We start from the raw sequence: 19794 nt of genomic DNA, 5'->3' as shown, positions 1-19794 counted from the left end.
GTTAGAGAGTTGAGGGATTGTTTTGTTTTAGCAGTTATTCTTCAAAGAATACCTCTAAGAAAAGTTGTTTCAGAAACAAGAAATTGTGTGCCTGCTGAGAGTTTTCTAGAAACCAGTTATCCAAAAGAGTTCAGCCTAGAAAACAACATATTCAGTAAGCAGAGACTAGGTTCTCAGTTCCCACCACATGGGGCCCCAGGGATCAAATCCAGGTCTTCAGGTTTGCCAACAAGCACCCTTACACACTGAGCCATCTCACTGGCCCGGGCTAAGCTGATATTCAAATGGAAGAAACCTGATAAAAACATTCTACAAGTTGGTGGAATAAAGTGAAGATTCACACTGATACCCCCTCCTTCCCTCCGCGTCTGCCTGTTTGTTTTTCCTCACACTCCCCACACTTTCCATTTAAATATTACTATCTTTAGCCCGGACAAGGCTTGAATCCCGTGTTTTTACGATGCTGTATTAAGAACCAGTCTGCCAGAGCTGCAGTACACCAGGTACTCACCAGCCTGAACCTTCAGGGGAAAAGCGCTTCAGGCTTTCTGCTCCTGAGTGCTGAGATTACAGGTAGGGGTCACCACACCTGGCTTCCAGTTACATTTATTTTTTACTGTACCCTGGGGCCATGGCCAATACTCTAGTGTATTTTTTATTCACACGTGTATGTAATGTTTTTTTTTTTTTTTTTTTTTTTTTTTTTTTTTTTTTTTTGGTTTTTCGAGACAGAGTTTCTCTGTGTAGCCCTGGCTGTCCTGGAGCTCACTCTGTAGACCAGGCTGGCTTCGAACTCAGAAATCCACCTGCCTCTGCCTCCCGAGTGCTGGGATTAAAGGAGTGCGCCACAACGCCAGGCTGTATGTAATGTATTTTGATCATACTCACCCACCCTGTCCTGGTCCCCTCCCAGCCTCACTGGCCCCCTTCCTCTTCCCAGTTAGTTCCCCTTCAACTTTCATATGGGTGAAGGGTTTCATTAGGGTTCATACAGGAGCTTCACTAAGAGGTTATTTACACACAAAACAACGAGCACCTTACCGGTAGCTACAGCCATGAAGGACAGTGTCTCAATGGCTGCCTGGAGATCCTCAGGGAGGGGCAGGGTCTCCTAAATCTCTCTCCCAAAAAGATTTTTTTTTTCATCTGTTTACTTGCTCTTTTCTCAAATATTCCACCTTAGAATTCACAGCGGAGCCATTCCAGTGACCATTTGTACAAGTATCATGGACTGGCCTCTGCCAGTCACAGGTTAAAAACTGTGTGCCTCGTACACTCCAGTGTGGTGTCATTCAGAAGGGCACCGTGGACACAGCACCTCCAGATCTTACAGTTTATCCTGAAGAGTTGAGAATATTATTATTATTCACATGCTTTCCCAGTTTCTGACTATAGGCACATGAACAGAACTTATCTGAAACTGTGTCCCTCTATCCCAGCACTTGGAAGGATGAGGTTGGAAGATCAGGAGTTCAAGGCCAGCTCGGGCTACATGAGACTCTGTCCAGGAAAATATAATAAATAATGAAATGAAAGACATCTTGGCTGAGTTTTCAGCAGCTTTTATTTCTCCTTGCAGGGACAATCTCCACTCTCCCACTGCCTGGAGCTCCAATGGCCTCTGCAGTCCTTTGTCCTCAGCCTTGTGCTCAGCTTGTCCTCTGTCATCTTAGGCTGTCCATCTCTCCATGAGGACTTAGTGTGCCACCCATATGACAGGCTCCAGGAGAGCAGTTGCGGGGCCGTGGTGGTGCCCTTATTTTAGAATTCGTGTTAACGCCAGACTGGAACTAACTAAGCAAATACCATTTTTTCTCACTACTTATAAAACATTTTATGACAGGGTCTCACTATGTGTAGCCCAAGGATCTCAAATCACAATCCTTCTGCCTCAGTCCTCCAAGTGTTGAGTTATGAAATATCATGACTGCACTAAAGGCTAATTAGTGGCAATGATACACCGTTCTGGGCCATCACTGTGACCCACTGATACCATAACTCCTAGGAACCCTGGGTCTTTCCATCTAGATATGGAGGGAGAGAAAGTAGATGGAGCTCTGAGGTCACTCCACTTGTGTTCTGTGGAGTTCAAATGTTTGTTTGTTTGTTTGTTTGTGCATGTATGTGTCCGTGTAAGTATTTGTGGTTTTGGAAATAGGGTCTCCAGTAGCTCTATAGCTAAGGATGACTCCCAATCCTCCTGCCTCTACCTCCCAAATATTGAGCTATGTCAACACATCTGGCTTAATAGGAGTCTTAAAAGTCATTTTTTAAAAATGTCTATAACGTAGTTGTACCGGCTGGTTTTGTGCGCCAACTTGACACAAGCCGGAGTTTTCGCAGAGAAAGGAGCCTCCCTTGAGGAAATGCCTCCATGAGATCCAGCTGTAAGGCATTTTCTCAATTAGTGATCAAAAGGGAAGGGCCCAGCCCATTGTGGGTGGTTCCATCCCTGGGCTGCGGGGCCTGGGTTCTATAAGAAAGCAGGCTGAGCAGGGCAGGGGAAGCAAGCCAGTAAGCAGCACCCTCCATGGCCTCTGCATTAGCTCCTGCCTCCAGGTTCCTGCCCTGCTTGAGTTCCTGTCCTCACTTCCTTTGGTGATGAACATCGATGTGGAAATGTAAGCTGAATAAACCCTTTCCTCCCCAACTTGCTTCTTGGTCATGAAGTTTAGTGCAGGAATAGAAACCCTGACTAAGACAATAGTGGTTAAAACAAACAAACAAACAAACAAACAAACAAAACCAACAAAAGCAAAGCACAGGGTCTATGAGACTCTCTGAGATGAAGGCACTTGCTGCCAAGCCTGACGGCTGAGTTCAACCCCTAAGACCCACATGGTGGAAGAACTGAGTTCTAAGTCTGGAAATTTTCTTCTTTCCCTTCCATTCTTTGTGGAGTATGTGTGTGCATTTCCAAATAAGTAGTTGTAGTCAAATTTGCTTAAAGGGAAAAAAAACTGAGAAGCAGAATTTGGACTGGACATGAATCTCGGTGGGTAAAGTTCTTGATCATCTTACCTGAAACTCTGGTTCAATTCCCAGCACCTCATAAAACCAGGTGATCCCTCACCAGCCTTTCCAAGCTGGGATCTCAGGTGTGGTTTGCCTCAAAACACTAGTTTTTGTTTGGTTGATTAGCTGTTGTTTCCTCTTTATTATGTAAGTTTTTCCTTTATTTTTATTTTATGCCTATGTCTTTTCACCTGTATTAAAAGCATGCAGTGCCCTCAGAGGCCTGAAGTGGGTGTCAGATTTCCTGAGGCTGGAATTACAGGTAGTTGGGAGCCTCCATCTGAGGGCTGGGAACCAAACCTCTACAAGAAGATCAAGTGCTAGTCACTGCTGAAACATCTTTCCACCCTGTTTGCTGTTTCTTGAGATAGGATTTTTACATAGCCCAGGCTAGCCTAATACAGCCCAGGCTAGCCTGCGTCAAATGCTGTGATTATAGGTATGCATCACCACACCTGTGTCTGATTTTGCCTTTTTAAATTTTCTTATGACACGTTTAAGCTATCTTGTATCTCCAAGGGGACTCTTGGTTCTCTTCTCCTGCCTGTAAAGCTTAGAAGGCACCCTCCCCATCCCTGCAAAAGACTGATGGTTTATTCTTTGGAGAAAGTAGGTGACCTGGGGGTGATCAGGCATAGCTAAGGACAGCACTGTGCAGAACCTAAGAGAGGATTCAGTGCTGTGCAGAGACACCCCTCCAAACACCCATACACCTAGATGGATAGGTCTTCTCACACACTGTCCTTCAGCCTAGAGTTAGAATTGAGGGGCGCATTTTCCAACAACCCAAGAGAAAAAGTTCTTAAAAAAAAAAAAAAGGCTAAGAGAGAGGTTAGACAGAGGGTCTCACCCCAGAGTACATCCCACCTTTTTATAAGACAAATACATTAATAGATGAAGGTGGAATGAAGCACAACTGTTTAACAACAACAAAATCAATACTATCGATAAACTATTCCAGTTATAGGGCTGGTCATGTGGCTCAGTTGCTAGGCTCCCTGGTGTGTGGAAGGGCTCGGGTTCTGATCTCCAACACAGAATTGCACTGTGTATGATGGCAAATCTCAGTATGCAGGAGGTAGAGGCAGAATCAAGGATGAAAGGCCAGCCAGCCTTGGCTGCACAGAGAGGTAGGGCCCACCCAGATTACATGAGACCCTATGTTAGAACAGAAAGAAAGAAAGAAAGAAATATATATATTTAAAAAAAAACCACTCCAAAGCTAATGCATAGCTATTTATTCATTTGTTCAACAAATACTCATCAAACAGGCATCGTGAGGCTGAGAATTTTCTATAAGGGATTCAGAGAAATGTGTGCCATAGGGAAATGTACAGCCCAGTGGAAGTGTACTGAGCTCAGAGACTCAGAAGGCATATTTCCTGTAAGGAAGAGTAAGAGGATCTGGGACTGCAGATCAAAATGAGCCACACAAGACACGCTAAGAACATGAGCATATTTGAATTTTTTTTCTTACATTTGCAATTTGATGTATGTGTGTAGACATGCAAACAGGCATTGAAATTTTTACATAAATAAAACAGGGTTGTAAATATTAGGAACCTAGAGGTAGTTTTACAGTTCTTCCCTGAAGGAAGAATGGGGCATGACACACAATAAATCCAGCAGTCAGCAAGCAGCAGTAAGGCTTCTCAGAAGCAGGGCTGCAGAAGTGTCACACTGACCAAATGGAGGGGTGTCCTTAAGGAAGTAACATCCATCAGAAGTAAAGATGTGTGGACAGGGTGTGTGACACGCTACAGCTTCCACAGTGAGATATGAAGGGACTGGAAGACAAGTGTACTGGGATACATGATGTGAAATTGACAAAGAAGTAATAAAAAGTTATAGGAGGAGGAGGAGGAGGAGTTGGAACACTCAGGCTGGCTGCAGTGCTGCATGCCTTTAATCCTAGCACTCTCAGAGGCAGAGGCAAGAGGGTCTATGAGTTCAAGGCCAGCCTGGCTACAGAGTGAGTCCCAGGACAGCCAGGGCTACACAGAGAAACTCTGTGTGGAGGTTGGTGGCTGGGGGAGGAGATTGAGTTCTGACAATAGGATATAATAAAAGATTGGACTTTGATGTTCTCTCTTTCTTCACTTTTATTTTCTGCCTTTTGTCACAAGATATTCTATGAATCTTCCCAGGAACCTGTGACCAAAGGTCTATTTCACATCAGATAGCCTACTCACCTGAGGTAAGACTCTGCTCTGTTGACATGGTTCACAGTGCTGGAGGGGATGGACAATAGGAGGTGGAGTGTAAGAGTATTGGGGGGGGGCGGTTCTGTGCCCCCTTTGCTCCCAAATAACTGTAGGGAGATTCTATGCCTGCTCTAGCCCATTTTAGCTCTCAAGTAAATGACATAGATTTTATATTTATTAATAATCTGCAAGCACTAAGCTGGGCAGGTCCTAAGGAATTAATTCTAACCCTATAAAGCTATCTACTTCTCAGCTAGGTGGTCCTTTATCATCAATCTGAGCCTTGCCCCGGCTCACAATGCTCCCTGTGTGTTCTAATGGTGACTCTTCCTGGTCGCTCCACATGGTCTTTCTATATCCTCTCTTCCTCCCTCTCCAACTTCACTCTCTGGTCTCTTAGAGACTCCCTCATTGGACTCCGATGTTCTGCCTCCTCTGTCCTCTCCTGCCCAGGCACAGTCTGATCAGCAATTTATTAATCCACCAGAGACCCAGGGAAACAATTTTTATATAGCACTGAGTCAGAAGATGCTTGGCCATATCACTGGCTGGACTGCAAACAGATTCCGGGCATAAAACTCGGCATCCGAATACACAGTGCACTAGACCAACCCTCAACACGTGAGTCCTAATGAGAGGAAGCAGGTGTGTCCTTGGGGGCTGTTTCTTGTCCCTGGTCTCTTCCTGTCCATCTTTGCTAGAGGTTCTCAACTTTTCTAATCCTGGGACCTTTTAAAACAGTGTCTTATGTTGTGGTGACCCCAACCATAAAATTATTTTGTTGCTACTTCATAACTGTAATTTTGCCACTGTTATGAATCTTAATGCAAATATCTGATATACAGGATATCTGATATGTGACCTTCCAAAGGGGTCTCAACCACAGGTCCAGGGCTTTGATCTACCCCATCTATGCACTGCTGCAGCGCATGAAGGAGCCAGTCCTGCAGATCCAAAGCTGCAGGATCTCTGTGACACAGGGCAACAACAGGATATCCCAGAGGAATCCTGGTGAGGGTCAGTATTGACAGGGTAGCAGAAGCCAGAGGCCTCAAGACGCAACAAGGACTCACTGCAATTAACATTTGCAAGTAAAGAGGTGTGGGCAGAAAGGTATACAGTGGGACACACTGTGACACACTACAGCTTCCACAACTATTTTTTTTTTCCTTTTCTGAGGGAGGTTGCAATGATGCAGGGCAGGTACTGGGGGGTACAGGGACATGAGTGGAATGGGGGTGCATGATGTAAAATCCACAAAGAATAAAAATTTTAAAAAAATAACAAGAAACAAAAACAAATCAACTTCTTTTCTGAGGCTGGAGTTGGCTCAGCTGTTAAGAGCACTTGCTGTCGCAAAGGACCTGGGTTCGATTCCAAGCACTTTCTCAAGGGCCTCAGCCATCTAAATTCCATTTCCCGGGGATCTGAAGCCGGCTTCTGACTTCTGTGGTAGCAGGCATTCACACGGCACAAGTACATACACATAGGAACAACATTTATACACATTAAAAAGATAAAAGTAATTTTCAAAAATAGTTGTCCCATTCCCTTCCAGTCCTATGGAAGAAGCCATCTTGGGGGTGGGACTGAAAGGTTTGCATGAGTTCTATGATTAGGAAAGCTTCACAATGCCGGGCTGGGCGTGGTGGCGCATACCTTTAATCCCTGCACTCAGGAGGCAGAGGCAGGAGGATTTCTGAGTTCGAGGCCAGCCTGGTCTACAGAGTGGGTTCCAGGACAGCCAGGACTACACAGAGAAACCCTGTCTCGGAAAAACCAAAAAAAGAAAAAAGAAAAAAAAAAAAAAAAGGAAAGCTTCACAAATATGTATAACAAGTACCTCCATAAATTCATAAATTAAAACCACACACTTAAAACACAGGAGTATTTTCAAAATTCCCTACCTACCATCTAACAAAACACTAGGCAGAAAAGAATGAGGCTGTAACTCAGAAGCTGGGTGGTATAGTATGTGACCCTGTGCTCTGAAAAGAGCATACAGTGCCCCACCCACATGTGACCAGAACCCACTACAACAGCAATGTACTATTGGAGGGCATTTGGAGCTGGTGATTTCAAAATAACTTCTCTTATGCTTATGATGCTAGACTTTTTTTTTTCAACTAAAATATGTCTGAGTCGATTCTGTAATTAGATGAAAGGACTTATGCCTACAGTGTGGCGAGGTGAGAGAGTAGCCTGGGAGAAAGGACCAATCCCAAGTCTATAAGCTGGAGCTGTCCTGCTTGAGTTTTATGTGTGTGGTGAGCACATATGAGAACCGGACACAATTCTCAGACACAGCGATGCAAGTTCACTGTGCTGGGCAAAGCTAAGAATGGAGGCAGGGGCCCTGGAGGCCTGCCCACTCCCTTCTCTAAGTCCCTGTGTCTCTCAGATCCAAATCAATACTGTCTCGAAGCCCCAGGTCCCCCAACATGACCTCATCTGTCTTGTCTTTTTCTTTTCTTTCTCTCTTTCTCTCTTTCTTTTTTCTCTTTCCTTCTTTCTCTCTTTCTCTCTCCCTTTCTTTCTTTCTTTCTTTCTTTCTTTCTTTCTTTCTTTCTTTCTTTCTTTCTCTCTCTCTCTCTCTCTCTCTCTCTCTCTCTCTTTCTTTCTTTCTTTCTTTCTTTCTTTCCTTCTTCCTTCCTTTCTTTTGAGACAATGTCTCTCTATTATGTAGCTCTGGCTATTCTGGAACTCACCAGGTAGCCTAGGAAGACCTTGAACTCACACAAATCCCTCTGCCTCTGTCTCTCAAGTGCTGGGATCAGAGGTGGGCATCACATGCCAGGCTTGTCTTTGCTCTTTAATATCTATTTATTTACTTATTTGTTATTGTGTATATGTGTAATTTTGGACTCATAAATGTCACTGCAGTTATGGTGAGGATCAGAGGACAACTCTCCAGGGTTGATTCTTTCCCTCTGTCACGCATTTCAGGGATCATACTCAGATTATTAAGTGTATGCAGCAAGTCTCCACCCATCCTCTACCCCACTGAGCCATCCTTTCAGTCCTTATTTTATTTTGAGACAGGGTCTCTAATAGCCCAGGTTGCCCATAAACTCACTGTATAGAGAAGGATGACCTTGAACTATCTCTACTTCCCTGGTGCTAAAATTCTGAGAGTTTGCCACACCAATCAATGCAGCGTTGGGATCAAATGTAGGACTTCATAAACTCTACCCACTAAGCCCCATCCTCAGCCCATTGTCATCATTTCAAGAAATCATATGCATGTGCATGCCTTTAATCTCAGCACTCTGGGGGCAGAGAGGTAGGCGGATCTCTGTGAGTTTGAGCCCAGCATGGCCTACAGATGGAGTTCCAGGACAGCCAGGACTTCACTGAAAATCCTGTCTCACAAAACCAAAACAAACAAGCAAATAAATGGGGGTGGGGGGTGGGGAAAGAAACTAGAGAAGAGACACAGAATGCTGGATAGGCATACAAGCCAGAGGTAAGACATGGACCTAGCAGGATGTTAATAAATAAATAATCAAGATCCCAAGACCCATGGTTTCTGGTGCACAAAGCCTTTTATAATCCAGAACAGACCCACCTTTCCCATGTCCCCTTTCTCTCTCTTACTTAGGGAAAGACACCTGCCTAAGATCACAGGTCAAACCAGGCATGGTTGTTTATGCCTGTTCTCCAAACATTAAGGAAGTAGACGCAGGAGGATCCGAGTTCGAAACCAGCTCTGAATGTACAGAGAATTCGAGGCCAGCTGGGCCTACAGGACCCGTTTCTCAACAACCAACCAACCATGGAAACCAGAGAAACTGTGAGTCCCTTGAACTTGCCTCCTTCTCTGTTGATGGCTCTCCCTCCCCATCTTCTCTTCTCTTCCCTCTCCTTCTGCTCAGATGATTTCAAAGTGAATCTGAACTGTTTGTGTCTGGACTTCGCTTTTTCTCTGTAATTTCAACCCCAATTACCGAGTTCCGTGCTCCACCCCCGGGCCCTCTGGTTCATTTTCTCATTGAACTCTGTGAGGAACCGCCATTTATTCATCGTACAGTTGATCCTCAGAGAGATCTAGAAGCCTGCTGAAGCCTGCAAGCAAGCCTACAACCTCCCTCAAGCTTCCTCGCCCTAAACCGGAGAGTCACCCCCTGAGCCTCCTTCCTGCTGGGGAACCCACTCCTTGGTCAGCAGTCTCCAAATGAAGAAACCGGAAGAGCCAGAGCCGACTGAAGTGTGTCCATGAGCATGCGCAGCCCTCCGTGCGGCTGGCTTAACTCCTGCATTTTCCGCAGCCCTTTCTCTGTACTCATAGCTCATAGGAAAGTCACGTTTTTGCTGTAGAATTAAAGTTTATGACAGCGGCGTTTGTTAAGCTCCTTTAAAGGTAGAACATTAGCAAACACAAACTCTCAGCAGATAGATGATGGGAGACTGACCTTACTCTGAGAACAGTGCTAGAAACTTCCTCAAGACGTGGCCCGAGTCCCTGAGCCGTGTCCTTGGTTGTTGTTTTTTTTTTTTTTTTTTTTTTAATTGTTTTAGCTAAAACATGTTCTCTCTCTGTGGCCCAAAATGACGTCTTGTATCCTTTCCAAATCAGACTCCACAGCAGCTGAGACAACTCTCCCACCCACATACCTGACCTCTTTGTATTTTACATAATATATAAAACTCAAGCTGAGGTTTGGAGAAAAAAAATTAGACTCTCAAGTTGATGCAGAGCCAGAGGTATAGCTCAGTTAGTAGCGTGTTTGCCTCGGATGCACAGAGCCCTAGCACTGAATAAATGAGGGTGTGGAACTACTGAGCTGGCTCAGGTAGTACAAAAATATTTGCTGCTTCCATCTGGGGACTGAATTTAGTCCCCAGAAACCATGGTAGAAGAGAGACCATCCTAAAAATTTATTTCTGACTGCCACAGCACACGTGTATCAACAGTCATATACCTACACACAGAGATAGAAAGTAGTAATAAACACAATTTTTAAAGGGCCTAAAAATGATGGTACATTCAGGCAGCCCCAGTACCAGGAAGGTAGAGGCAGGAGGATCAGAAATTCAACATTGTTTTTTGACTATTTGAGCTCATTCCAGACTACAAAAAATCCTGTCCAAAAAAAAAAAAAAGAAAGAAAAAGCTGATTCAGTCTAACAGTGGGCATAACGGTCTGGTGCTATGCTCAGAGCTACACAAACATCACACCTAGGTTGTCAACAGATCTCCAAGGCAGGTCTTAGCATCCTCATCTCACAGAACAGAAGACAGTCTTGCTGCTGGGCCTCTGAGACACTTCCAAGATCTCTCCCTGTGTTTGCCTGCTGCGACCCTGATAGCCTAAGAGTAGAAAACTGAACACCATCAGCTACAACAGAAGCAACTTTGTCATGAGGGAAATCCTTCAGACCTTTGGGGATTCTGGTCGTCAGATAAGACACCAAGTCCTAATGTCATCTAGACTTATTCATATGCCGCCAACAATGTAGCTATTAGACTCCTCTAGCAGGCTATCTGAAGCTTCGCCCGAGGAAGCCGCTGGTCACAGGCACCTTCCATAGCTCTCTAAACAGAATTCTCTACACCACACAGGTCCTGGCATCAGGAAGCATGCACATAGTGATTGCAGATTTCACCAAGGGAAAGATCTCACGGCTGACAATCATTCCTATATATAATTTTTTTTCGTTATTATTGTTGTGTGTTATGTGTGAGATCTATGTGGTCACAGGTGCTATATATGGGGCACACGTGGAGGTCAGTTCTCTGCTTCCACTTGTAGGTGGGTTCCAGGAATTGAACTCAGGTCACCTTGTTTAGTAAGTGCCTTTACCCATTCAGCATTCTCTCCGGCTGTTTGTTTTCGTCTTGGGCAGGGTCTCACGTAGCCTTGGATTTACCACATAGCTAAGAATGATTCTTGATAGTCCTAATTGCCTAAGTGCTGAGGTGACAGGATGTATCACCACACCCAGCTTTCCTATAAAGATTGTATGTGTGCATGTATGTCTGTGAGAACACATGTGCACACACACACACACACACACACACACACACACGTGTACCCATGTGAATGAGATGGGGGTCCTCCTCTGCTCCTCTCTGCCTTAGTCCTTTCAGGCCAGGTCTCTCACTGAACCAGGAATGAGATTAACAGCAGCAAGCCTCAGCAATCATCTGGTCTCCAACCTTTTCCTCTCCTCTAGCACTAGGGTTACAAGCAAGCACTAGAGACTGCTCCCAACTTTTTACATGGGTACTGGGACTCAAACTCAGGTCCTCATGTTTGCATAGCAAGTACTCTTTTTTTTTTTTTTTTTTTGGTTTTTTGAGACAGGGTTTCTCTGTGTAGCCCTGGCTGTCCTGGAACTCACTCTGTAGACCAGGCTGGCCTCAAACTCAGAAATCCACCTGCCTCTGCCTCCCAAGTGCTAGAATATGTGTGCTTATTCATCCCAACACTAGGGAGGTAGAAGCAGAAGGATCAGGGGTTCGAGGCCATTCTGGGCTATAACAGAGCCAGTTTCAAACAAAACAAAACAAAACAAGCCCCAAAGCAAGCAAACAAACACAACACAAAACAAGAGCAAAAACAATGAAACAGGCACTGGAGAGATGGCTCTGTGGTTAAGAGCACTGACTGCTCTTCCAGAGGTCCTGAGTTCAATTCCCAGCAACCACATGGTGGCTCACAACCATCTGTAATGGGAGCCAGTGCCTTCTTCTGGTGTGTCTGAAGACAGCTACAGTGTACTCATATACATAAAATAAATAATTCTTTAAAAAAATAATTACTTCTGTATAACACACAATTAGAAAAAGAGAAAGGAAAGAGAGGACCATTACAGACAGCCACAGCCAGTGTTTGAAAAACACCCTTCAGCAAGGTTCGTTGCTTGGGGCAAACTTTCTGGATCATTCAAACCTTATCTTTGGGGGAGAGGGGGTGGTGATTTTTTTGTTTGCTTGTTTGTTTGTTTGGTTGGTTGGTTTTTTGTTTTTGTTTTTTTGAGACAGGGTTTCTCTGTGCAGTCCTGGCTGTCCTGGAACTCACTCTGTAGACCAGGCTGGCCTGGAACTCAGAAATCTGCCTGCCGGGGCTGGTGAGATGGCTCAGCGGTTAAGAGCGCCGACAGCTCTTCTAAAGGTTCTGAGTTCAAATCCCAGCAACCACATGGTGGCTCACAACCATCCATAACGAAATCTGATGCTCTCTTCTGGAGTGTCTGAAGACAGCTACAGTGTACTTACATATAAAAAATATTTAAAAAAAAAAAAAAAGAAAGAAATCTGCCTGCCTCTGCCTCCCAAGTGCTGGGATTAAAGGCGTGCGCCACCACTGCCGGGCAGGAAAGGTGATTTTTATTACTTTTAATTATGTGCTTGGGAGGGGAGGATCTGAGGCAGCCGCATGTGAACACAGTTGCCCTCAGAGGCCTGAAGGCTCAGATCCTCTTGGAGCTGGAGTTACAGGACTGTCTATCATGAGAAACTGATCTAAAAGAGAGAGACAGCATGGGCGAACAGATGTGAAACCCCAGTGGTGAGGAGGCAGAGGCTAGGGACCACCGCAAGTCTGAGGCCAGCCTGGTCTGTATAGTGAGTTCCAGGCCAGTCCGAACTACACAGCCAGGCCCTTTCTCAAAAGAAAATGTAAAATAACACTAAAATAAGATGAAACAGGAAAAGCCTGCCAGTATTGGAGAGCAGAGACAGCTCACATAGCCCACCACAGGAGGGTCAGCAGGCCTCTGGGAAACCCAGGAGCCTAGAACCCAAGAGGTCCGTGGTCAATCCTATTCTTTCTCACATGAGGTTGTTGGTAGCTTTCTGTATTTTCCCCCTGTTAACTTGGAAAGATTGTTCTTGAACCAACTGCCAACGGGGAAAATTTGGTTCTGAGGACTCATTAGAGATTTTTCTGTAGGAATGGCCCGATATCATTTGAAGGGAGCACACTTGTAGACCTTGGTGGGAGCACAGCTGTTGAGCCCTGCAGTTCCTTAATAAAAGATCGTTTCTCTTCACCTATATCTCAGAGAGAAACACTACTAGACAAGTCTTGGACACCCTCTGCTCCAGTCTTTCCTGCAATTTGGACACTTGAGGATTTCATGCAAAATGCACTGTGTACTGAGTCCGGCTTCATGTGATCCTGGGTTTTCTCTTTGATGTGATCACTTAAGTGCATCCATCCCGGTAGAAAAACAGCCGAGTTTGGGCAAACAGTGCTCACGCAGACCCCGGATCCCTTTCAGGCCTGGGGACCCTTCATCTAGCCCAGTTCCCATTCTTGTGCCTCTCCCCGCGGCTTTCCCCAGTGCCGTTTTATTAAAGCCCCAGTTCATCCACGTCTAGCCGCGCGACTTCTTACAGGCTTCAGAATAAATCACCACATCGCTCCGATCTTGGCTTCTCTGCCCTCGGCTTTCAATTAAATTTAGAATTGACTTTAAAGGTTCAACCTCAATGTGCATGGTTGAAAATGACCTTGTTTCCCCTTTCCCACCGCCTGCGACTTCCTGCGAGGGGTTCTTACACTCCAGCTCCCGGTTCAAAAACTAGAAACAGGGATTTGCTTCATGCTCCCGTGGCAAACTGTAAGTCTCAAGCTGTTTAAAGACTTTAAAGTCCTATCCAAAAGGTAAAGTATACTCTGCAGAGAGAAATCTGGGGGCCAGAATCTGTGTCTGCCTGTATTCAGGAAGAGACACCGAAGGAGAGGAAGAAGACAGACAATCCCATCTCTCAGCTGAACACTTTTAATTAGTTTTGTTTCTGGATTTTCTGCTCATAACATACATCCACCGTTTAGGTAATGACGTGAAGTCTTTGAGAGGCCACCAAGGCAGATTGAGAACAAAACTAATTTTTGCCTTTTGTTTTATCTCTTGGCTTATGACTCTTAGCAAGGACTGTGGTGAAGAAAGCAGGCATATTGGGCTTTTTAGAATCCCCTGCCCCCCACCCCACCCCTGAGAGGGTGGCTGGTTTGGAAAACTACTTCTCTCTCCATGCATGAACCATTAATATTTTAAGACACAGGATTCTCTCTAACCGAGGGCATTAAGGTCCCTCTGGTTTGGAAAAAGAGAAGAAGAGAATTATTTGCTTGTCCAAAGGAGCAAAGAAGATTTTGTAGGGAAGGGTGTGTGAACTGCAGGTGATTTCTTCATTCCATATCAACCAGAGATTGGATATTTATCATACAAGTCTTACTTTCCCCCCCTTGAAAATGGGTGCAGAGACCTTTTGTCTGATAGCGGTAGAGATTAGGCAACAGAGCACACACAAGACAAGACCATCTAAAACTTTGTTTTTATTTTTTGCTTTTTTTTTTTTTTTTTTTTTTTTTTTAAAGATTTATTTATTTATTTATTATATGTAAGTACACTGTAGCTGTCTTCAGACACTCCAGAAGAGGGCATCAGATCTTGTTATGGATGGTTGTGAGCCACCATGTGGTTGCTGGGATTTGAACTCCGGACCTTTGGAAGAGCAGTCGGGTGCTCTTACCCACTGAGCCATCTCACCAGCCCTATTTTTTGCTTTTTAAAGAACCATTTATTTTCATGTGTTTGAGTGATTACCTGCATGTTATACATGTGCACCAACTTCCCTGGAAACTGGAGTTACAGTTGTGAGCAGACAGCTGTGAGCAGCCAGTGTGGGTCCTCTGCAAGGATAGCAAGGGCTCTCAACGGACAGACAGTCGGTGGCTGAGCCATCTCTGCAGTCCATAACTAGGGTTTTGTTTGATTGAATGTGACCACCTGTGGAGGTCAAAGGACAACTTGTGAAAGTTGGTTCTCCACCAGGTAGGATCCAACACTCAAACATAAGTCTTCAGGACTGGCAACAAACATCTTTACCATACTGAGTAGTAGCCCTTAGACCAGATATTGGAGCTTTACATAAATATACAAGTTTTCCAAATGTGTCGGAGCTAGAATATAATAAACAACTGCCCCAGATTTTCTATTTTTTGTTTGTTTGTTTTGTTTTGTTTTTTTCCCCTCCGTTCCTCTTGGATTTTTGGCAAATGGGATCTTACATAGTTCAGGCTAACCTCAATCTCACTAAATAACCAAGAATGACCTTGAACTCTTGGTCCTGCCTCTACCTCCTGATTACAGGTGTGTATGTCTTAGAGTTTCTATGGCTGTGATCAAACACCATGACCAAAAGCAACCTGGGGGGGGGGATGGGGGGGCATAGTTCAGCATCAAAAGCAGTGAGGGCAGGAACTCAAGCAGGGCAGGAACCTGGAGGCAGGAGCTGATGCAGAGGTCATGGAGGAGTGCTGCTTACTGGCTTGCTCCTCGTGGCTTGTGCAGCCAGGTTTCTAATAGAAAGAACCCAGAACCAGCCCCAGGGATGGCACCACCCACAATGGGCTGGAACCTTCTACATCAATCACTAATTAAGAAACTGCCATACAGCAGGAATTTATGGTGACATTTTTTTCAGTTAAAGTTCCCCCCCTTTTAGATAACTCCAGCTTGTGTCAAGTTGGCATAAAACTAGCTAGCACCACATCTAGTCTAACTATTGGGTTTTAAGCATAAAATTAGAAAAGTTTCAAAGTTCTCAAGCCTCAAGCCAAAACGCTTTTCTACTAATTTCCTTTTAGAAAGATGTACTAGGGCTAAGGGAACAGAGGCAGGAGGATAACTGCACGCTTAGGGAAAGTATGAGCTGCTTAGTAAGTTGCAGTAGGTCAGCTAGGCCTACACAGGAAGACCCTGTCCCCACAAAGAACAAGAGAGAAAGAGTTAGTAAGCAAACAGTGAGGGCTTTAGTCCCAGTTCATCTCCCCTCCTTCATGCTGAGTGCCTGTTTGATCCAAGGAGTTTCATTTAGGTAGAATATATGATCATGGGTGAGAGATTATTTATAGGAACATAAGCACCTTACCTGTAGTTACAACAATGAAGAATGTATCTCTCTTCCTTAGTAACCAGTAGTTACCTATAGATGTTGATGAGCCCAATATTGTGCAGGTCTTCTGCAGATATTTACGGCTGCTATGAATTCATGCTGTACCCGAAAGACAACACATACAACAGTCCATCCCTTCCAGCTCATACCATCTTTCTGTCCTTTTCTTCTATGATGCTCTCTGAGGACGTGAGATAGATGTCCTATTTATGGTTGAGCCTTGAGCCTTCAAGAACCACTGACACTTAGCACTTTGACCAGTTCCCTGGTCTGAAGTCACACCTTAAAAGCTTCTCTGACCACAGCTTACAACAGAGACAATTTAAGATAGAGAGAGATGTAGTCGTTTAGAAGGCAAGCTTGTAATGGGGGTAACCAACCACTTTCTGATTGGAATCAGTGCCAATCCTGAGAGGCCAAACCTACTCCATCTTGGGACAGGCCTCCATCTTAAAGAAAAGAAAAACAGCTTGAAAACTTGACCTGCAGACCCAAGCTGCACCCAGGCACCAGAAAGGACCTCACACCTTGTCCTTGGCCAGAGTTACTCCCTGGCTACTTCCTAGCAACAGTTAATCAAAGATTAGTCTGATTGTTTCCAATATACTGTCAGATTATTTGTGATTGTATACGATCTTGCTTCAGAGCATCCACCTGTCGGCTTATAGTCACTCTATTAGATACTTGACAGACTGGACACCGCCTCCCTCACCCCCTTGCTTGCTCCTATTTTCCTATAAAACCTTGTCCTGCTGAGGGTTTGGGGTTGGAGGAGAGCCCAAGCCTGAACTTGTAATAAAGAGAGCCTAGTGCTATTATATCGGATCCTTGGTGGTCTTTTGGAGTTCCCAAATGCTTCCTGGCACAAGACTCTAGGGGAAGGAACTCACATCTGGTGCTATAGCTAGTCAAAAGCTGATGACTAGAAGATACTAGGGTCTGTTGGGGCCAATTGAACATGACGTTCGAGGGGAGCACACCTTTCTCAGCAGTTAAGTAGTAGAGAATTTTGGTGTTGGGCCTTTTGGATTTTGTTTGTTTGTTTGTTTGTTTGAGACAGGGATTCATATGGTCCAGGTTGGCCTAGAACTCAGTCTGTAACCAAGCTGGCTTTGAACTACTGATCCTCCTGCCTGTCTTCCAAGGCTGGCTTTGAGTCACTAATCCTCTAGCCTTCACTTCTCCAGTGCTGGAATTTCAGGCATGTGCTACCATGCTCGACTGGACAAGCGTGATAATTTCTCCTTCTGTCTTGCACATTACATTCTACTGTGAGTTCCCTTCTTTTCCATTTAAATTCTTCCAGGTAGAACCTTCCTTTTCAGCTCTAAGAGATCAGTATTGGCAGGGCTGTTTCTGAAGGCTTTGATTTTCTTTTCCTTTCTCTCCAGAACACTTAGGCTTCTCCTGGGAAGGAAACCACACAGGTGTGGAAGACTGTGAACTCAAGATAGGAAAAGGAGGTTGCACCGCACTGACCCTCTTCTGAAAGGCTACCGCCACCCCCTCGGTTAACTGATTCCACTTTCCTAATTCTATATTTTACAGCCTTCCAAAAACGGCAACTCTTAAGTGGATGTATGTGTCCTGCACCCGGCCTCCCATCACAGGAAAGATGGCAGTCAAACATTAAAGTCGAACCCAGGAACTCAGGGCTGCAGCTGTTGCTAGGTAGGTCCACCACACTCGCTTCTGCTTTGTTTGATTGGGTCTGATTGGCCTTTGGAATTTTGTGAAGGGATTTCACTATGGCGCTCAGGTCACGTTAACTGCCCCGCTTTCCCGTCCTGGATGCATAGGTGTGTGCCAGCATCGAGAAGCTTGGTGGGTAGATCTGAAGCTCCTTAGCGTTTCGAGGGTATTGAGGAGATGCCAGCTTCCCTAAAATGGTTCTTCCAAGGCTGTCACCCTCAACCCAGTTGGCGTTGCCTCCCCTGTTCCTGCAGGCATGACAGCATTGATACAGTGTACTTGGCCCAGACTTGCTGACTGAACTAAGTCCGACCACAGAACAAAAGGCCTTGCTTCTTAGGGATGGTTCTCTTTTACACTTCTTTTCCTTTCTCTGCTTTTTTGTTTTTGTTTTGTTTTGTTTTTTTCCCCAGAAATGATTGCTCTTTCCCCAGTGAATAACAGGAAGGCCCTACACTGCTCTTTCACTGTTGTGGCCCAAACCCTTCCTTGCCCTCCAAGACAGTCTGTAAGCTTCGGAATGGAAATGATTGACAGGTAAAAGAGTCCTCTGGGGTTTGGGGAGCCCATGGGAAGAGGAAGGATACACTCTATTCTCTTGAGACCTTCTTGTGGAAAACAAATGGGCAAGTTATGATGTGTGTCATGGTGCTGTCGAGCTTGGCAGAGTAAACTGTGGGCAGACCTTGTCACTGTGGCTTACAGTTCTAGGGTACTAATAGGTATTTGCCCTTAAATATACTTTAAATCTATTTTTTTTTCTAGAAGGTAATTCATGGAGTCAAGCAGGGTGAGGCAGGCTATCACCCCAGGGTGGGTTGGGATGATGAAAGAGGATGGTCACGTGATCAAGGCTAGCCTGGGCAGGATAAGGAGAACCTGTCTGAAAGTCAACTGGGAATGTAAATGGTTCCCTCTGCAGAACCCTTGCCCGCCTTCAGACAGTCCTGGGCTCTGTTCCTGGCAGTCTTCTTCTTCATCTACAGAATGCTGGTGTTAGTTAGACTAGCAGTAAAAGCCCATTAATGGAAAATCAGTCAAAAGAATAGAATCTGATGCTGGGAATGGTGGCATAGGCTTTTGACACCCCTCCCCCCAACTAAGGAAGCAGAGACAGGAGGGTCTCTGAGTAAGGCCCTGTCTCGAAACAAAATAAAAACACAAGAAGTAAAATGGGGGCGGCGGAGGGAATTGAATCGCTAGTCGATGTGGAGATATAATATTCTAGCTGTACACCTGGTCAAGGGACACCCATAGGAAGATTGGCCTATCTTAACCAGGGCTAGAGAGACCATTTTCCTTTATTGAAATGCTGTATCTTTCTTTCCCAGAATTCCTGACTCTGGTGCAGTGCAGTCAAGATGTGCAGCCTAGAGGTTCCTAGAGTACAGCGCCCCCCTTCTCTTTATCTCTTCTTTTAGTCGCTGGCCCGAACTAAGAATGTTTTCTCTAATACTTCGGGCTTCCTAACTTCTCTAAAGCTGCCTTCCCGGCCACATGACTGTTTGTCCCTTATGAAGGACCTTGCAGCCATTAACCCAAAAGACCCAGCGTTCTCCTCTTTCCCATTCTCCTCCTCGGGCTGATACTGAGATCTAGAGCTCTCCTGCCCTGGGGTTTTCCTTTTAATTCTAATAAGATTATCATGGAGCTTTCATTTGAACATTATTTTATTAAGACCCTCAGAGCCGACCTCGATGTGCCTAGATGCCCTGGTGCTGGTTCGGCTCTCCTGGGAGTGCCCTATGACTCTGTGCACTGGGAAGCCGGCTCCCAGCAGCGTGTGGCTATTCAGGAAGCACCGAAATCCAGATCTTTCTCTTGAAATACTGCTGTGGAGTCACGAGAATGACATCACAAAAAGATGAGGCTCCTTGGTGATGTCCCCTCAAACCTCCTCCAGAAGACCACAGCTTTCTCCTAACCTACAGTACCTCACAGGAGGAGCACACACAGGTAGGAGAACCAGTC

The 19794-nt window shown here is 45.1% G+C and overlaps 1 long non-coding RNA gene across 2 annotated transcripts; it reads left to right on the top strand.

Annotated features, from left to right (window-relative positions):
• Positions 1-2516: 2516 nt before the first annotated feature.
• Gm3143 (predicted gene 3143) lies at positions 2517-19539 on the top strand. Of its 2 annotated transcripts, NR_038347.1 has the most exons (5): positions 2517-2621; positions 8821-9012; positions 17680-17802; positions 18237-18360; positions 19502-19539. It is a non-coding gene; the product is annotated as a predicted gene 3143 (long non-coding RNA). The 2 variants fall into 2 exon arrangements; NR_038348.1 differs by lacking the exons at positions 17680-17802; positions 18237-18360; positions 19502-19539 and adding exons at positions 5142-5212; positions 9250-9556.
• Positions 19540-19794: the final 255 nt, after the last annotated feature.

The sequence above is a fragment of the Mus musculus genome, chromosome 3 (genome assembly GCF_000001635.26).
Source record: "Mus musculus strain C57BL/6J chromosome 3, GRCm38.p6 C57BL/6J".
NCBI lineage: Eukaryota > Metazoa > Chordata > Mammalia > Rodentia > Muridae > Mus > Mus musculus.
Note: the sequence above shows the minus strand (reverse complement) of the source record. Positions and strands in the feature narration are given on the sequence as shown.